The 7,839-nt window shown below is 41.9% G+C and overlaps 1 non-coding gene and 1 pseudogene across 1 annotated transcript; both read left to right on the top strand.

Moving 5' to 3' along the window:
- The first annotated feature begins 5 nt into the window (after nucleotides 1-5).
- Nucleotides 6-4,850, top strand: LOC125527935 (annotated as a pseudogene).
- A 148-nt stretch (nucleotides 4,851-4,998) lies between these two features.
- On the top strand, nucleotides 4,999-5,070 carry TRNAK-UUU. The gene has a single exon. It is a non-coding gene; the product is annotated as a tRNA-Lys (tRNA).
- The last annotated feature ends 2,769 nt before the right edge of the window (nucleotides 5,071-7,839 follow it).

Genomic DNA, 7,839 nt, shown 5'->3' with positions numbered 1-7,839 from the left:
AGCTCTCCGTTGACCCGCCTCCCCACTTCGTCTTCTTGGAAGAGCTCTCCGTGGACCCGCCTCCCGCCTCGGCCTTGCCGGAAGAGCTCTCCGTTGAGCCGCCTCCCGCTTCGGCCTCCTCGGACGAGCTCCATGTCGTGCCGCCTGACGCGGCGGCTGGTTCGGAGGGAGGGCCCGGCGGGTCAACGTGCGCGACGGTGGAGGAGATGGGGGAGGAGGCCGTCGGCGCGGGGTCGACTGAGGCGGCCAGCCTCCGCGTCCGCGAGCTGATTCGGCGCCACTTCCTGCTCCACGGTGCGTAATGCCCACATTCGATTCAGTGCTTCGATCTGGGATGCCCTTGCACTGTGTTGGTTGATTTGGTTCATTCTCTTACTGTAGCTTGTAGTGTCCAATCCCGTCTCCCATGGAGCTGGTATGAATCTCACAGATGAAAACAGAGCATTACTCTACCCTGAATGTAGCTCCCGTTTCGTTGTCGAAGCAAACCTATTCTAAAATGTACTTGTCGTCGCGTTGTTTTCATCTGCATAAACAATAAGACTATAACTCTGTAGCCAGGCTAATCTTGAATAGAAAGACTTGCAGTTCCTAGGTTAGTTCAACCGCCCCGATGCTCACTTCTCCGGTTACCTTGTCAGGCGCTGCGAGAGTTAGGTCGCTGCCTGCAGCTGAGTTCTGCAAACAAGGCTTTGTGTTGGGGAAAGCATCTGAAGCTGGGTTTGGCAACGAGATGTACAAGATATTAACGGCAGCAGCTCTGAGTGTTATGTTAAACCGCTCCCTGGTCATCGGCCAAACCAGGCATATGCATTCACACTCAGTTACTTTTGTTATTTATCTATGATGGGTTTCCTACTTGCATCTTTAGACAAGCAAAACATAATTTAGCAATCGGTTCATCTTTAGACAACCAAAACATAATTATTGTCATTCCATGTGGTAATGTGATGCAAATGATTCCAATGTAACACAGAAATGGTGGTGATTGTCCTCTTACCCTTTGTCTTTTGTTTGCAGGGGATTATATCCATTTGGACATTACATTTCTTATACTGACCACTCGTTTACTATTGGAGAAATCAAGCATTTATGGAGGAAAAACCGATGTGCCCAAACATATGGTAGAGATCTGAATGTGAGGGTAGACGATTTTGAGAATCCCTCGGAGACAAATGTTCTTTGTAGTGACTGGAGCAGATGGAAAGATCCAATAATCTGGTTAGCACTTCTCTTGCAACTTGGTACAATCAGTTATACGTTTTTACAGCTAGTTTTCTTCGCCTCAAGACCTGATCAGATTTCGAGCTCTCAGTATGTTTTGCAAAGAACTTTTGACGCAATTCATTTAAAAGGGTATGTTAGGTAGAAAACACAAAGATGTTAACTAATCCCCTATTTCATGGACAAGCTTGTTCAAGTATGTCGCCTTACATTGCCATGTGCTTATGCACTTGCAGTCAGAGAAATTAACAGGAAAACTAAATTAGATGAGGTTTTATATGTTGCGAATTTACACATTTATGTTTACTTCTAGAGACACATAAGGCCTTAAGGGTTCTTTCACAAGAATGGAGTGGAGAAAATACACGGGTAGTGGGGATATTGAGACAAGTTAACTTAGAACCCTGATACATAAGCTACTAAGCATTTCATTTCCTGGTTGGTAGGAAGTTCCTACAATGTTGAATTCAGAATTTCTGCTTAATTAATAGATGAGGCAATCTTTGCCTCCGTTTCGAAAAAAAAGCAAGTTCTGAATTGTCTTTTTTTTTTGTCTGCTGTGTACAGTCAGTAACTTAAATTTAGAAGCAAGTTCTGTATTGTCATTTTTTCTTTAGATCCTTGTCTCGTATATTGTAGTGAGATGCCTTTGCAGTCACTTATGGACATATGAAACTGTCAGCGTTAGTGCTATTTGCTTTTGTGATTCCATTTACCGTTTCGTATGTAATGGCACACTTTTACAGTACAATGTTGTGTATATAGAAATCCATGCAAATAGGTGTGATGTGTTGTGAACTTCTGACTGCTATCCCTTTTCTGATCTTTTCCCCCCCATTTTGGGTACATAAACAGTACTTTTCCAGCACAAGAAGGATTTGAGCTGACATGAAAGTATAAGCACCATGATATTACTTGTTTCTTTGCATTATCCTTTTGGAAAATATTTGGAGATTGTTAGGAATAGGATGCATCTGTATTTGGAGATTTGACCAAAGTTTAATGGAATATCTAGGGGACTGTACTCCTTACGCATGGAACCATTTGGTGACGTGAGTTTAACGTTTGTTTAGTCTCCATCTGTATTAGAATACATGATGTCTCCCCTGCAGCGACCTAGCAGTTTTGTCTGGACACAACCCAATTGGCGAGCTCTGATCTAATTACCTTGTCTTTGATTGAGTACCTTTTTTATATATTTTTTGTACATTTCTTCCATGGTCATCTGTAAATTATTTTCACTAATGGCTGTTGTTTCCCTTCCTCGTTCTTAAGTATCTGCTCATCACTGAAGTATCTCATTTTTCAATTTGTATTTTCTTGTATTGTTTGCTTAGATGAATTTTGTTTCTGTTGATTATTAATGTTCTTGAGAAAGCTATATGTAAAGAACAAAGCGTACTGACAGGTGTTACTTCTTCATGGCGTCAGGTTTGATGGCACAACAGATGCAGTTGGAATCCAGTTCTTTCTAAAGAATGTTCACCCTGAAATGAAAACTGCTGCTTCAACAATTTTTGGATCCTTAGGCATGCTACATGCCAGGCCTAATACATTCGGGGAACTTATGCGAGTGATCATATCTCCCTCCCAGGTAGTCCAGAAAGCAGTTCAGTGGGCATCGAAGGGTTTCAGTCCAGATATTGTTCTGCACATGCGAATGATGGCCAATAGGTATGACCCACTGTATGTGGTTTAAATGGAAGAAACCTGTCATAATTGTTCAACATTAACTATAAAGTTATATTAACATTATGTTCACGTGAAGAAATTCAGTTCATCAGTAGCATTGAAATATGCTTCTTCTTTCCTGAATATTGTGTATCGAAACTTAAGTCATCCCTTTTTTCTGGCTATTTCTTCCTGATGTATAAGTTAGTTTTAGTCCTCTCCAATATGGTGAGAAATGCTGCAAACTATGCCATCTCATGCTCAGCATTTGCAAAAAAGAGGATAGATAGTTTGAAATTATTTCAGAAGTTGGACATTAAAGATTTCTGAATACCCAAGAAGATTGACAAATTAATGCGGATGGTAATGGTGTTCAAAGTCTTTGCACCTCATGCAGATTATCTTTCTTTGCGACACTTTCAGCTTTAGAATGTCAGCAACCTACATCATGCAGATTATCTTTATTTGCAACTCCTCGTCATATCATTTCAGAAGCTGAAGATAACTAATTTTCTGACTAGGCCAGTACGAGCAAGAACTGCTGCAGTTGGTTGTATTCAGAAAGCTATACAGATTTCTGGTTTGAAGGGTACACCTCGGGTGGCATTGATCTCCGACACACCATCATTTGTTAAGGAGATGAAGCAAGAGATCAGTGAGTTTGCAGAGGTTAGTTGCTTTTGGTTGAATATTGTTAGATGGACTTTGTACTTCTGTTGAGCATTGTGGATCATGGTTAGAATCCATGTAATTCATAGTTACTGATTTGGAATTTCCTAGAAAACGGGATGACTATTCTATACGTTCTGGGCAGGTAACTTATTTTGATTACAAATCGTTTGCCAAGAGTTTTGACCTAGAGATGAATGGAAAGGACAAGGTATGTTACACTCTTACCTGAAAGATCTTTGCTGCATTTTCTGCATCATCCGATAGGCGATACGCCGAAAGCCTGAAACCTTTAGTGTTTCCATGGGTATTAGGTTTATATCATGGACCGTATACTCTAGCTCAGACATATCTTTCATAGATGTACCACGTTGATTTTTACAAAATCTCATTTCGCTCATTCTGTTGTGTATAGCCCTTGGACTTCCGGTCACGAGACTGGGGATCAGCTCCAAGGTGGGCGGCCTTCGTCGATTTCTTCCTGGCCTCAAGCGCCAGGCACACGGTCATCACCGGAGCGCATCGACGCGTGGGAACGACCTACGCGCAGCTCATCGCAGCGCTGGCCGCAGCAAACAGACATGGTATGTTACGTCACAACGGCCCGACCATCCCTCAAAACATTTCTACACTCCATCAAGTCTCAGAGTCACCAAAACTGATATATTTTCGCGATTCTGGTGTGCGTTTCAGGTCACGAGCCCTCGGGCGCGAACTTCACGTTCCTGAGCAGCATCCACAGCAACCTGCTGGTGGACGGGCTGTCGACGCAGGCCGGCTGGGGCCACGCCTGGAGCAGGTACGCGGGGCCCCTGAGCTGCGGCACGGCCGGTGGCGGAGCCCCACCGGCAGGGATGTCAGGAGGCTGCTGGGCTACGGCGTCTCGTTGTCGGACACGGGGGAGGTGGACGAGGAGCGGCTCGCGTCGCACTGTCGGTCGAGGGAAGATCATGTCAAGAGGTTCCATCTTCTCCCGCCGTACAAGAGTTGAGCAATGGTGCGGGATGGAGGTGGGTGAGGCAGGCGCCTCGTGGCAGGCTTTTAGAGAGAACCGCTGACACAACTCCGTTTGAGTTGCTCGCTTACGCCAAGGAGCTAATGTACTGGTATAGTAGGCCAGAACGGTCAGGGATTTTGATGCTAAATTTGTGGTGCACATCTGATGGTTACAGTTTTGGTAGGCTGGTGTATCTGTCGTGCTGGTGGTATACCAAAAAGGGTGGTCATGTAAGGGGTTACTGGGGAAAAACGGTGAGGCTTTGTTCCAATCCATTTGGAGCATCCCATATCTGTCTGCTCCAACCATTTTCCACCCTCCAGATCACTCTCTTCCTCACAGTTCAAGAACTAAAAACCATACTAATCTCTTGATTCGGACGCAAAAAATCTTGCTACTGAACTACAAGGGATTTTTACAGCCGTACATGAGCACAAGCCGACCTAGCTCAGTGGTAGAGCGCGTGGCTTTTAACCACGTGGCCGTGGGTTCGATCCCCACGGTCGGCGATCCTGTCGTAGCATACATTTTTTCCCCATCAGATAAAGGCCTCTTTTTTTTTTTACCACTAAAGGCCTCTTTTTTTTTTTGCGAAATACTAAAGGCCTCTTTCATTAAGCTAATGCTTTTCTTTTTCTTTGAAATGTGAAGGATTGGTTCCTTCTACCTCTGTTCCTAAATATTTGTCTTTTTAGAGATTTAATAAGTGACTACATACGGAGCAAAATGAATGAATCTACACTCTAAAAAATGTCTATATGCATCTGTACGTGCTAGTCCATTTGAAATCTCTAAAAAGACAAATATTTAGAAACGGAGGGAGTACAAAACAAAGGCTTCAAACAAAAAAAACAATGCAAATTCTATCCCATAGAATTTCTAAAATATCCTATTCCATTCGTTCCTAAATATAAGTCTTCTTAGATATTCCAATATAGACTACTCTATAATATGTTTATATACATCCTTATACGTAGTTCCCCGCAAAACAAAGCATTATTACCTATGAAAATCACAGGAAGTGAGATGACATATATGATAGAATTTTTTTTCATTGAGTCTAAGGTAATACTTTTTTTTCTCTGAAATGTGAAGGATTGGTTCCTACAAAACAAAGGCTTCAAAGGAAAAAAATCACTGCAAATTCTATCCCATGGAATTTCTAAAAATCCTATTCCCTTCATTCCTAAATATATGTCTTTTCTTAGATATTCCAATATAGACTACTCTATAATATGTTTATATACAACCTTATACGTAGTTCCCCGCAAAACAAAGCATTATTACCACTAAAATCATTATTGCCTATAAAAATCATAGGAAGTGAGATGACATATAGGATAGAATTTTTTTCATTGAGTCTAAGGTAATACTTTTTTTCGATTGAAATGTGAAGGATTGGTTCGTACAAAACAAAAGCTTCAAAGGAAAAAAATCACTGCAAGTTCTATCCCATAGAATTTCTAAAAAATCATATTCCCTTCGTTTCTAAATATAAGTCTTCTTAGATATTCCAATATAGACTACACTCTATAATATGTTTATATACACCTTATACATAGTTCCCCGCAAAACAAAGCATTATTACCTATAAAAATCATAGGAAGAGGTGGCATATAGGATAGCAATTTTTTCATTGAGTCTAAGCCAATATTTTTTTTCTTTAAAATGTGAAGGATTGGTTCCTATCGTCCGTTACACGCACTTAACAACAGCATGCGTAAGGATTGTTTTCTAACAACAACACACAATCTCTAAAAAGCCTTATATTTAAAAACCGAGGGAGTATAAATAAAGAAAGCCTAAGAAAAATACACCATGCGTTTTGTCATCCTGGAAATCTTCGTTACACGCACTTAACAACAACACAATAAGGAATGGGAATTCCTCTCCTGTACATTCTTTAGTATAGTTCTTAATCCTTTAGTATAGTTCTTAATCCGATCCGCGAGTCTGATTTCATGTGTTCACCCCATCAGATAAATGTCCATGAAAATTATTACTGGTTTTATTCTAATATTCTACATCTGCATGCTCGAAATCCTGTAAACTGGCATCAAATCAGAGGAGGTTTGCAGGCGTTCGAACTCAAGCCACGTATGAGTCCAACAAAGAGGAGCCACCCAAAAACCTTTCCCATGCGTGCGCTCAAACTCTACTTCCGCTCTGGGCATCACATTCATGCTGGTCCAGAGTGCCGACGTCACATTAATGCCAGTCCAAGTGCCGACATGACAGGCCACTACAGCATACAATCGGCCCGGCGGCCAAGAGCTCGGCCCGTAATGCATTCACTCGCTCTTCGTGTCACGTTTATGTCAGCCCAAAGTCTAGGCTAATGCTTTTTTTTCTTTGAAATGTGAAGGCTTGGTTTCTACCCTACATAGGAATATAGATCTATTACTGCAAATCAAAGGACTCGGAAAAGAAAATTCATTGAACATCCTGCCCTATAGAATTTCTATCAAAATCCTACAAAGCAAAGGAGACATAAGTCCTCTTTACATGCATTTAGCAGAAGCACAATGAGAAAGAGGCACTAGTAGAAAAAGGCCCATTTGTCCCGATTCATAAGGCCCAATTGTCTCGGTTCGGCAACCGGGACTAAAGGGTCGGTACTAAAGCCCAATACCTTTAGTTCCGGTTCTTACACCAACCGGGGCAGATGGGCCTCCATGTGGCCCGCTGCAGCTTGTCCAGGTAGGGGGGCCTTCTTCCGTGCTTGGTCGACGCTACGTACTATACGTATAGAGAGGACTCGACACGCTAGCTAGTAAGAAAATGAAGGAAAAAATTAAGTACAAAAGATCGTCATGAACATATATAGAGAGAAGTGATCGACCTCTCCTTCTCCGAGAGATTGGTCGAACAACAAGTTTTTGTATATCTATCTGACGCTAGTGGCTACATGTATACAATATAAGATCTCTTACAATCCCCTAACATCTGAACTCGAGTTCCACATGGTATTCTCAGTCTTTATTAATGACGTGGTCAAGAAAGAATCCCGCCAATTCCTCTTGAATTGCTCGCATGCGATCTTGTGCTAGGAATTCATCCCGCATCTTAAACATCTAATTTGAAGAAGGGGGTCAATACATATATATGAATGAATGAAACTCAACATAAATGGTGGTAATAAAATAAAATTGTGAATATTATTGCTTACGCACTTCATATTGTTTTTTAGAGTAGCCCCGCTCACAGGTCGTGTGGCGGATGGACTCGCAAACATAGTACACACAGTAATTATTCCCAGCTTCCTGCCACACCCCCCT

This window comes from Triticum urartu, unplaced genomic scaffold (genome assembly GCF_003073215.2).
Source record: "Triticum urartu cultivar G1812 unplaced genomic scaffold, Tu2.1 TuUngrouped_contig_4513, whole genome shotgun sequence".
Classification (NCBI taxonomy): domain Eukaryota; kingdom Viridiplantae; phylum Streptophyta; class Magnoliopsida; order Poales; family Poaceae; genus Triticum; species Triticum urartu.
Note: the sequence above shows the minus strand (reverse complement) of the source record. Positions and strands in the feature narration are given on the sequence as shown.